The 13,162-nt window shown below is 31.8% G+C and overlaps 1 long non-coding RNA gene across 2 annotated transcripts; it reads left to right on the forward strand.

The window, feature by feature from the left end:
* Nucleotides 1-6,465: 6,465 nt before the first annotated feature.
* LOC111878403 (uncharacterized) lies at nucleotides 6,466-7,979 on the forward strand. 2 transcript variants are annotated; one of them, XR_002845723.3, is made up of 3 exons: nucleotides 6,466-6,726; nucleotides 6,963-7,073; nucleotides 7,297-7,664. It is a non-coding gene; the product is annotated as an uncharacterized LOC111878403 (long non-coding RNA). The 2 variants fall into 2 exon arrangements; XR_002845726.3 differs by lacking the exon at nucleotides 7,297-7,664 and adding an exon at nucleotides 7,671-7,979 and having other exon boundaries at nucleotides 6,469-6,726.
* Nucleotides 7,980-13,162: the final 5,183 nt, after the last annotated feature.

Here is a 13,162-nt window from a genome sequence, read left to right on the forward strand (position 1 = left end):
GTAATCATTTCTTGTCGTAAGTGTTGGGCTGAAGTTCTGTTTTGTATTGCGTCTTTTTGGGCTCGTAGATTAGCCTTGTATTCTCCGGTTTGGGCCTGTCCTACCGAGAGCCTTTTATGTATTGTATATAAGTTATCGCTTGCATGCATATTAGGTTAAGATTCAAGATTTCTGTTTTAGCATTCCAGAGTATACGATATTGCTCTCTTGTAATCTTCCAATCCTTTACAGTTGATGTTCTTAATCGAGCTCTTCTAAGGATTTTGTTTAATCATTCAACACGTTTGATTCAAGCTGTTTGTTCTTATTATTGCGTTCTGCCTTGTTATTTATATTGTGTTCTTGCAGTTTCATATTCATATACCTGTTCACGATCTAATCGATCTTTATAGATTAAAAGTTATTATTTTAATCTCATCAGTAAGACAAACCATGGTCTTTACGTTTAGTGCCGAGGGCTAAATATCGGTCTTGTATACAAATGTTAGGGGCTAGATCCTGGTATTTCATATAAGTGCTAGGGGCCAGACCCTGGTCTTTCATATAGATGCCAGGGGCCAGATCCTGGTCTTCCATATAATTATCACAAAGCATCCAACATTATACACAATAAACAATGGGTCGACATTTGTGCCTTCGACCCATAGATCTAGTGAGGAAACTCATCTCAACTGCTGAAAAAACAAATAAACGCTCAGGCTGCTGGACTAGAGAATTCCTCATGCTAACTAAACAAACAGAACCCCAATTAACAATTGGGACATAACCCAAAGCTAAAAACCTACATTACTTACATAATGTTCATGGTAAAAGGGGATAAGTTATCATTTTCTTTAAATCCCAAAAAATCCTAGGCCCAACCCCGAAAATCATCCAAAGTCCAAATGGGCCCAAAATCAGAAGTGGTCTATTACCATGAGAATATATGATCCAGCCCAACAAGAAAGCCCAAATGATTAAAGGCCCAAAAATCACCCAAGTTGGACTGGGTCGTACTCCGTCGAAGCGGGAAAGTATGCGCGATGTATTGGGAGTTATGCCCAACAGACGCACCCTAAGGAAAAACTCAATACAAGGTCTTAATACCTTAAGATCTTATGACCAAAGCTTAGATTTGAGCGTAGTAAGACCCCTAAGGCCATAAAGTTGCAAACTTTATGCCTTTTCATGGTTATAAGAAGCCGAACACTAACAATCTAGCTTACTCAAACCCTTTCTTCACCATATCTCTTACATGGGGACAAATTAAGATCCATGCTTGCATTTTTATGACTTATAAGGCCTTAAAACGTTTGAAAGGACACCTTAAATGCTTTGGATCACCTCTTACTCACCAAGCTCTTGGTTTTGGGACAAAAGGGTGAAAATCAAGGCTTAACTAAGATCTAAGGAAATATAAGCCAAGTTTGGAGCTTTATACCTCCAAATGGTTCACAACGAAGTGAAGATGCTGGGTCCAAAGTCTTGAGAGCAAAGCCTACTCCTTGAAGGTCCTTCTTCACACACAAGGAAGCACACAACTCACTCAAAATGCTCAAAATGGACTAGGGTTTGCAAGGAGAGTCGATCTTGGGGTGGAGGTTGATAAAGGGAAAGGTCTTGTGGCCATAATGGTGATTAAATAGTGCATAAACCCTAAATATTACGGTTTTGGTTTGAACCACATACACCCAGCGTACAGGTGTATGCGCAACATACTGGTGCGGGGCTTAGTACACCAAGCCTACTCAAGTTGCACCCAAAAGTCATGGAATTACCCTTGGGGACCCATTTTGCAAATAATTCATAACCCAAAATTTTTTTCCCATCCCTACTTCTTCCTTGTTGATCTAGATTATGTTATCTACTTTTTTTCTCTTGTTGGTGTGTGCTCTAGGCTGTTGAGAAATAGAAAGAATAAAAAATTAAATCATAATTACCTTCGATTCTGGAACCAAAGCTTGATGACCAATAAAGTGGAACCAAATTCAAGTTCAATTATCTTCTACATCTTCCTATTTCCACATATTTTCTTATAGGTTCCATCAGTGTTTTTTTTACACTAATTTTAGAGCACGCAAAACTGTGTGCCCTAAATCCTTTAAACTTTGGGAGAGATGACGTTATTTTTAGGACACACACTTTAGTATATCGTAAATCGTTGTGTTTCATGGTTTGTGTGTCATTAAAGGTCTATATTATAGTAGTGACCCTATATGCATTAAGTGCATTAGAAAAAAAAACAATGGGCTTTTTTCATATATTTTAAAAGATTGATGGGGTTAGTAGTTTTACTCGGTAACAACCCGTTAACCAGATTTAACTCTGGATAAACTTCATTGGCGTCAATATCTGATCGTTCACCATACTTACGTGGATGGCTTCAGGACGACTACAACCCAACTTAAGATATTTATCATCAAATTTCTTCAACTTTTTTGGAAGTATAAAACAAAAATTCTATTCATATTTATTATATTATTGAAATTTTGTTTTAAGAGAAACCATCACTTAAAATGGAAACAATCAAACACTCAAGCCACAACAAAGTCAATCAATTCATAAATTTAGACACATTTGGTGAGCATCAAATTTCACAGAAAATCGATATTGACTTTTGAAACTGAAACAATCAATCAATTCTTAAATTGAGACACATCTGGTGAGTGATCTTCATGTGGAATTTTTCAAGAAGGCATGGTCAAAATAGATTGATTGACAACAAGTTTTTTGTACAAACAAAGCTTAAAATATTCAGAAAAAAGGTACAAGACATGGTGAAAAGATACATTAACTTGTTGGTCATGTGGCATCTATATAGAAATTACAAAAACTTCAGTACACGTGAGTGGTTGATTTAGTCAACATATCAGAAAAGAAATTAATATACAAATGAATCATGGATAGTTGTCATTTGTTTATTAGGTACGAGGTATATAAGAAAATTGATCCAGTATGGAATTTTTGTTGTAGAAATTTGATGTGCTTCTTGCTTAGATGATTTTATATGATTGATGACCGGAAGGAGATTCTTTGGGCAATTAACTCCAATATAGTGGAGATTTATGAAAGTTATAAGATTCTAAGTAAAGACAATTTTTTTGGTGATCCTTGGTAGATCAGTGTGGTTGAAGAAATTTAACAAAGTAAAAAATTATGTATTTTTTCCTGCATTTCTTGATTTCCTTCACACTTACCTATTTGTGTTTATATGTTGTGGATCTCTCTTTTTATTTTAACATGTGTTATGTTCCTTTTTAATCTCACAAGCTGCTATGAGATTTACACCAACTTTTCAAATATCTCTATTTCTTAGTTAGTATTTATTCATCCCATGCAATCTATGTTTTTTTTAATCTTCTATGATCATATTTCTATAAAAACAAAACATGTTAACATAATAACATATAAAGAAAGTATCTTAGTCGTTTTCTTGGAAGTATGTAAAATATTTCTATTGATTATCTAGTAGTGACTCTTGTACCTCGATTATTCGAGGCTTTGGACACCAAGAGTTCTTGTCATTTATTTCTAGTAGTTGCATCTATTAACCTTGTATCTTTTAATTATGTAAAAGATACACAAAACTTATAAAATCTAATGTTGTATCAAACGCGGGACACATAGAGGATCTCATTTTTGGGTTCCTGGAACTGATTTCTATCAAAATGATTTTACTTTATTACAGTGGCCTTGTTTAGGCCAGTGATTTGGTTTATGGAATGAGTTTCTTTCCCTAGTACACTATTTTTTTTTTCTAAATTTACCTTACTTTTCATTTCCATTCCTTTTATTTTCCGAGTTCCTTCTAGAATTATTTACCAGTCTTAAGTAAATTGATTTACCTCTTTCATAGTTACATTATTTTTCAAGTTTTTGTATAGTTCTTGAAAACAATTTTGTTCATATCATGTCATCTTTTCCATTTGTTCTAGTCTTTTTCCTCTTTACATTCCTGCCATATTCAGTCTTTCAACATCCAATTATCATCTTTGAGTGTTGGGTTTGATTTCCTTTTTGCTACTCTGTAACCCGTGTGTTCGGTTATTTTTTCTTGGATCAAGATAGTAGGCCACATTGATATATAGAACAAAGTTGATTATTTTATTTATCCCTAACCTTGTTATATGTTTTTTTCTTAATTATTAGTATGTTCTTTTTTTGAATAATTTAATATGCCCTTCTGTTCTCTATATATGTTGAACAATTGATAATCATGATTGTAGATATTTGTTGGTGGGTAGGATCCAACTGTTTCTAATGAAAATCTAAGCGGGTTGTTTTATCAATTTGGTTAATTAATTCGTGTCAAGATACCCGTAGGCAAGCAATGTGGATTTGTTCAGTTTGCCGATAGGTATCAACATAATGATTTTTGAGATTTAATTTACTAATTTACTACTGTATATATTTTCATTTTTTTAGAAAATTGGAACTTAAGTGCCTTTTACCTTTATGTAATAGATGAAAACATTCAAGTTATGATGAAAACAATTTTACAAGGAGAAACTTTGCTACCAATTCCACTTGAAGAGGAGCTCATTGTGAAGGTCAAAAATACACTTGGACACATACTAAGTTGGTCAAGACACCTAGTTATTCAATGCTCTGACATGATAGTACATATTTAATTATGTTTCTCGTTTTCCTCACAATTATAAAGATTGGATAACACAAAGTATTTAACATATTTCAACATTTAACCTCACAATGAATCCATACCTAAAAAATTTCAAAGTATATAATAGATTTTATCAGGAAAAAGTACCCCGAGGGGGTCCATTAGCAGCCCACAATAGTTTGTGATGTACATACAAATCATGTTCTATCTTGAATAGTTTAGGCATGTTTGGCTGGAATGGATCAGACTTTATCTGTTTCATCGGTAGTCTTTTCATTCTCTGAATGAAAAGTTCTGACGTGATTAGTTTCAACAATATTGAAATGATCATTTATATGTAATTTTGTAGTGTCCAGTTCAATTTGGAGGTATTGAATATGGCTACTACATGTTAAGGTTCATGAAGGAGATAGTTGAGGAAGGAACTGAAGTGTTGGTCAATGACAGTGTAAGTATAGCATTCTAATTTTACTACTTTAATTTAATAGGAAAGGAATTGAAAAAATGATCGTTTTATGGTTATTTGTTGAATATAGCATCCTACTCACAATTATAATTGAAATATCAGGTTATATGCAAGATATAACAACACACTTTCATTTATTTGAAAGTACAATGCTCTAATAAGAAAAGAGAATTTACATCTTATGTTTATTTATTGAATATAACATCCTACTCAATGTTATATAGTAGGTTTTATGCAAGAAACAAGATACTTTCATTTATTTGAAACTACAATGCTCTAATACGAAAGGAAAATTTACATTTTATGTTTATTTATTGAATATAACATACTACTCACTGTTAACGAAATTATCATTTTTTATGACTAAAACATTATATGCAATTTTTCTCTCAAGTCGGGGGTAGAAAAGTTCATTACACAGATGAAATCCATAAAGAATGATCGACTTTTGTTACATGATTCATTTATCGGTGATATTTTGTATCCACAAACAATATAGCTGTGAAATATTAGGTAAGATCGTCTTTTGACATGTTGTGTACAGTGTTTTTATTAACTGTACATGAAAAATGTTAGGTAGCATCATCTTTTGACATATAATATAAATACAATATTTTTGATAACTTGTTTGAGATTTAGATGAAATTGAATGTTTGATATTATATTTTTTTTTGTATTATGCGTAAATGTACTTTGTAAATGCACATTGCAAATGCACGCCATAAATACATATCGTTATTTGGTTGCTGAAGTTTATGACACACAAATGCGTTTTGTATTCATTTATGACAAGGAATTTAATGATACACATTGTGTGTTATAAATGTGCGTCGTAAGTTTACGACATGCAAATACGTGTCGTATTCCTTTATGACAGGACATTCTTTAACACGCAATGCGTGTTGTAAATTCTTGTTGTAAGTTCACGACACGAAAAAATGTGTCATCTTCCTTTATGACAGAGTCTTCTTTGACACGCATTGCATGTCATTTGTGAGTTTTACGACACGCAATACGTGTCATTAAAGGGTATTTTTATAGTAATGTGTCTTATGGTCCAGAGTGTCACAAAAAGACTTAATGGCTTGAAAATTATAACTACTGAGAATAATATATTGGAGTGTATTTATTATGAATAGTTGGTGAACAAATTTGCTATTAAGAATATTATAATATTGTAATTCATGGAATCATTTAAGATTAGATTTTATATTATTGTTCCTTTTTTTATTGTTTTTCAAACAATATCGATTTGTCATAGTATTAGAATCCCCTAATCTAATAAATAAGTACTAAATTACCACGTGGCAATCGCTGAGAGCCCTCACATCTAATTTTCCCGCTCAAATAACAAATGTGAATTTCCGGCTTTACCCTTGAGATCCAAAGTATCCTTCTGGCATCTTAGCGTTCTTTTTTCCTGCTCATTTCACTTTGATTTCGTCTTCTTTTTCTATTCAAATTCAAAACTCAAATAAAAAAATATTGAAATCATTCTTCAATCACCCCGTATCACGCCTCTTCCTCCTCTAATTTCTCCTTCGGTTTTGGAAACCAAATCTCCATTTTATACGCCAAACCATAGCTAGCTATATCAATGCTGCCATCTTCTTTTGAAATCTTTATTTTTTTCTCCAATCACCACAAGCTTAAGGAGTAGGTATGTATTTTCTCTCCATCTATATTAATTTCGATTTTGGAATTCCTTCTATTTTCTATTAACAAAACTTTTTTGATTTTGAGATTTATGAAATCTCGCTGAATCTCTGATTATCAGCCCAATTTTGATCCTTTTTTCCATGAATCGTTCTTACAAGAGAAACGATGCAACTGATGACCTCTTTTTTTCTACATCGCTCATGATTCTCAAATTTTTTTGGTATTTGAATTTTGTAGGGTTTTTAATCGAACCTTAATCCCCACCATGAATAACATCAAATTGATGGCACAGTACTGATATGGTGATATGGGGGTAAATATTTTGATGGAGTTCGTCGGAAAATGAAGGTACTTTGATTTTCTTCTTTTAGTCACTGCATTAATTGTTTCTGATGAAGAACACCCAAAACCCCTAAAAAGTTTCCACTTCTAATCTTGTATGATCTTCTTAAAATTGCAATAGTTCAACTGGATTTCTTTCTAAAATAAGATTAATGAAGCACTACAAAATGCAATTATGAAGTTTTACAAGATTTTTACTATATTTTTAATGTTTTTTTAATGCTTGCAGCAGGTAAATGACGAGAGAGGTTTAGAAAGTGATGTTTTATGATGACACCTAATAGGTGTTTGATGAAATGTCTAACATAAACAATATTATACATTAGCTTAATCATGAATTTCAAATAACTTTTCTTATTGGTATTTGGTGCTAAAGACTGTATCTATGTAATTTCGTTATCTCCATATATTTCGTATATGATTTTCAGTTTTCTAGACCTCCCCTCCCTAATACACATAACATTTTTACTTAGTTTTCTGTTGGTTATCTTTTTTTCTTTTGAATGATAGCGGGTTGTGATTACTTTTTAAATGAAAATGGATTTTGTAGTGCATTTTTCTATTACACCTTCCAAATGTGTTAAATTTATGTTTATGTTTCAGGTTAAAGTAATGGTTGGCTGGTAAATGTGGATCTATTTTTTTACTGGTAACTGTTTTGTTGTGATGTTTAACAAGATTTATACTAGATTTTTTTGAATTTTAATGCCTTCTTTATTTATTTATTTTTTTTATTTTAGAACATGTGGGATTTGACATTAGATACCGTGTTCCCTTGATATCTTGCTATTTCATACATACATTTTTGATCATATGTGAGTTAAAGTCTTCTAATACTTCGATTGTCCATTGAACCTTTATGTATTTTAACTATCAAATTTTACTTATTACAAGCTTAAATTGGGTCGACAACATGCATGGTTGGAGTTATAGATGCAAAGAAAGTGTTGCAATGATGAAATTATGTATGAAAGAAAATGATACTTTTCTCCTCCAATTCGTTATTTTTATAAGTGTTAAACCAAAAAATAGCAACATACTTTAATTTGTTTGATTTTTGTAACATCTTAGATTGTTTGTTGGATCTTCCTTAAGATTTATAGGATTGAAGCAACGAAGCTTTTTATTGGTGCCATGAATAGAATAGAGATGTTCACCATTACATTTTAAAGTTGCAATGAATTTTTGTATATTTGATCTACTGGTACATAGTATGTACCATGATCATCTTATGTTTAATATATATTTTTGTTTGATAAACTTTAAACAATTTCAAGTTACATTTTGTTTAAATTTGTATTCTTAATGTTTTTTTATTGATATGTATATTCATTTGGCATAGATAATTTTCTACAATTATTTCAATTTAATGAATTATGACTTACCAAGATGATTAATTTGTATATAATGATCATAAAATTACAACATAAATCTCTTATTATATACAAAAAATGTTTGCAAATATATTATTTAATCATAAGTTTTCTAAATTAATGGTATATTATTTTATTACATAATCAATTTTTTTAATTCTATTTAAAATTAACACCGGTGGGTTCCACAGGTTTTAACCTAGTTTTGCTTATATATAAGACAATTAGGTTTAAGGGACAATTTTATTTTTGGTACGAAGCCTCAAAATCAACGAGACATCCTGCTTGATATTCTTACCGGCAAAAGGAGATGCAATACACTTTTTATAAAATAAGGGTGATAGTGGCGCCATACCCCTCGGTCTTAAGAGAAAAAGACATGATAAGTCGAGATTTATTAGGAAAGGAATATCCCCATCTTCTTATTTGTACTCGATTATATCAAATGTTGACTGTACAACTTCAGTTTGAATTTTTGAAAACATAAACTCATGGTTGACCACAGTTTAATTAATTAAAATAAACCACTTCAAAGTTCAATCCTTTGCTAGTCATTATTTAAATCCATTTAAAAATGTGTAGTAATATTTTATTTGACATGTTTATACATCATCAATATTTTATGTTTTTCAATATATTAACACATAAAGTTAATATTTCTAAAGTGAAAATAATTTATATACTGTAATTTATCAACGATATATATATATATATATATATATATATATATATATATATATATATATATATATATATATATATATAGAGAGAGAGAGAGAGAGAGAGAGAGAGAGAGAGAAAGAGAGAGAGAGAGAGAGAGAGAGAGAGAGAGAGTTTGTTAACGATTAAACTATGATTTAATTTTTTGACAATAAATGACAAAAAACTTGTACTTGTTTACAAAATTAGGCTAAGAAAGAACTCAAATAAAATAGAACTAGAAAAAAGATTCTTCATGGATTTAAAGTTTTTAACTTTAGGCAAGATTTTGGATTAAAAAGCTATTATATTCGATATCAAGTGAGGCAAAATTAGTCATGACTCTCAAAACAAAATTGGAAGCAGCGTCTACATGTTCAAGAAATTAGCAAATCATGAATTGTGTTGGAATTGTTTCGGTGATGGTCTTGGTTAAAGATTGTGAAGTTGGCAGCCGGCGACCAAGAAAGTGGTGTAGAACTGTAGATAGGTTGGGCCGATGGAGAGATTTTGGAGGTATCATGCAATTTAATAAAAAATAAACCCTAAAACAATCATCCTTATTATATTTGTTAAAATAAAATTTTCAATGACATTTTCATAAATAACTTTATCAAAAAAGTTTCTCGATTCCGAAACTCAAGTATTAAAGTTTTAATACATGTGTCCTCTAAAACCCTCTAAATAAATCAAACACAAATTATAAAGTAAAAATTAGAAAAATAATCTTATATTATATTATCAGCGGAGCGGAGAGAAAGTCTTATTTGCTTCTAATTAAAAAAATATAAAAATAAAAAATATAGTAATATACCTTCTAATTTTTGAAACTCCAAACAACTCAAGAATCAGAAACTTCGAAACCTAGAAATTGGATTAGATAGCTTTTGTTTCTACTCCTTAAGACCTGAATTTTGATTTTCAATGCCTCCTATCGATGATTGAAGGCTTCTGATTTCAGTCTAATTTCGAAGATTTATGAAGATTATTGAAGATTTACGAAGAAAGATGTAAGAAGAAATAAATAAGAACTCAATGCTTATGAAATATGTCTGATGTTTTTCGAAGATTGAAGGGTTTTATATGAATAATTTTTCTGATTTTAAACAAATAATGAAAGAATGAAACTGTTACCAAGGAGTTTGATGATGATTCACTATTTCTCTCGCATAATGAAATTGTTCTCATTTCTAAATCGCAATAACTATATGTGATATATGAACGTTTTTCTCCCCAAAACTTTTAGATTCCCGCTTGCCTCCTAATACTATTTGTACTAAAAAATAAATATAGGCTAATACAAATGCTAAAAAAATATAGGACCCAAAGATTTCAATGGGCCCTTTCAGAGGTAAACATTGAACTCCCTTTGGGCCGCCCTAGAGATAGGATGGGGTTGTAAAGGATGGCGATAATGATGATGGGTGGATTATGGTAGGGCCGCTCCTAGGCAATTTTAGATCTTGAGAAAAATAAAAAAGTTGAAGCTCTTATAGCGTTACAGTAAGTAGAAATAGTAAGGGAAGGTGACATTTTTGTTTTTGTTTTTTAAATGGACCGTTGTAAATTTATCCTTAGATCATTTTTGTAACAATATTAGTTTTTCGGTTTTTTGTTTAATTTTTCCTAACTACCAGATAAATGTTTCCCATGCAACATGTTATTATTTTAAACATACAAAATAATGAGAAAAAGGCAAATAAAGGAACCAAAAACACCTATTGTAAACTTTTGGTGTTGAATCGTTTTCCAGCAACAAGGATAATGATTTTTGAATCGTTTTCTACGCTCCAACAATAAGGATTTCAAAACTTGTAATGTTGAAGTTTCAAGTTATCAACAACAATATCAGAAAGAAAGCACATAAAATCGTTTTTTATATCAAAAAACGAATATGAAAGAAATGAAGAAAAATAATGAAATCTTACAATTTACACGAATGAGAAATCGGATTAACATGAATCATAAATTAGAACTTAGAATCAGTGATACTGTCTGAAATTAGATTAACAAGAATATAAGATAAATTTTTTGAAGGATGCTTGAAATCATATTATCAGAATCGATGTATTGAAAGACTGAAATAAAAAATCAGAAAACAAAAATTAGAACTTAGAATCGGTGATACTGTCTGAAATTAGATTAACAAGAATATAAGATAGATTTTTTTGAAGGATGCTTGAAATCATATTATCAGAATCGATGTATTGAAAGACTGAAATAAAAAATCAGAAAACAAAAATTGAAATCGGATATCAGAATGCTACATGAAAAACCCCGAATTGAGTTATTATAAATCGGTTTTATTTGTTACCGTTGAAAAAAAAAATCATAATTGATTCAGAGTCTTTCGATCGATGGTAGTGAGAGGCTTAATGTGATGATTATTCCAAAATAATTGTATGTTCCCTGGTCTTCTTTGTTTTGGCTCCATTTTGTTTCATTTCTTCGGCTCGGCTGTTATACATGATACATATTGTATTTTTCTTTCACTAATTTAATAAAGTATGTAAAAATAAGGCCCTAGATATTTGGAGGCCTTGAGTTATCGCCCCTGCTACCCTACCTGTGTCACCCATTTTCTAGAAGGGATTGACTAAAGACTTAAAGGGGTCAAAGATATGGTTTTGGGGGAAAATTATATTCCACAATGTGGCATGAAACTTCAATGAAATGTGGCTCTGATGTACACCACGACGTGGTAGGGAGGATGTCATGACGTGGATATTGTTGCAGCCCAAGCCCACGTTTTTTAGGGTTTTCTCCATATTTAAGGGCCTTAACTTTAGGATTAGGTCATTCTTTTCAGCCTCCAAAGCACCTTTGTCAAAACCTAGCCTCCCTTTGAAGCTCTTGGCTCATTTTTGGTGGTTTTGTGACGTTGGAAGGAAGAAGAAGGAACTCTTATGCATAGATCAAGCAAGCAACTCGTTTCTACTCATTGTGTGCATCTTCTGGACTCCTTGTAAGTCCTTAAGCTTCCACCTTTTTGGTTCCCTCTTCATAGATCTAGGTTTTATAGCAAGTTTTGGTTCATATTTGAGATTGGATTGGTTAGGTGAGATAAAGTTTCCAACTTTATGGCTTAGTTTGGTCCCTTGGTCAATATATATTCTTGATCTAGAAGATAAACGAATTTTAAGAGCCATACATGACTTTTAAGTAAGTTTTCTCATCTTTTGAGCTAGTTGGGTGAGGGACATGCATGTCCATAAAGTTTGCATTTTTAAGGACCATTAGGGTCCTAAGAAGCTTACTGGAAAGTATAAACAAGGGGCTTAACGAATAAAGGACTAAATCCATTAAGTTGTCCAAGTGAAATAGCCATAATGTGACAAGATGGATGCCACAACGTGGTGATGGAGGAATTTGCGACTATTTTCCTAGACGCTGCCAGGGCATAGTAGCGGATTATGATCACGACTGAGCTGGATAGTCACGACGTGAAGGTCAACTGACATTGACTTTGACCATTGAATTTTTGACTTGGCTGACTTTTGGTTAAATTGCTAGTTTTGGAATGTAGACAAACGTTTAACCCTGGGTATTTTGATAAGTGGATTGTAGTACCAGGTTCTCGAATTTTTGATCTGTAGTTGTTTGACTGTAAGTGTGAGGTGAGCCTTGTCACTATACTATGTAGGATGCTAGTTATCTTCGTGATACTTACATGGAAGACTAGGATTTGGCTCCTGACAATTGTATGAAAGACCATGGGGGAGCCCATGGAAATTGTAGGAGTGATTGTAAGTCTATGATTTGGCCCATAACATTTCACTTAGGATGAAATAGGTCCGATGGATGAAATAGGCCATGTTGCATGTTATGGTTACGTATAGTATGTGGTGTTTTGAGGAACTCACTAAGATATGTGCTTATGGTTTTTATCTTTAAATGTTTAAGGTATTTTGGTTCAAAAAGGAAGGGTCCGACTTGATCGCACTTCATCCCCTGGAGTTTAATTCCACATTATCTTTATGATTTACTATGGAGTTTCAAAATACATTACATTATGATTATATT

This window comes from Lactuca sativa, chromosome 5 (assembly GCF_002870075.4).
Source record: "Lactuca sativa cultivar Salinas chromosome 5, Lsat_Salinas_v11, whole genome shotgun sequence".
Classification (NCBI taxonomy): Eukaryota; Viridiplantae; Streptophyta; class Magnoliopsida; order Asterales; family Asteraceae; genus Lactuca; species Lactuca sativa.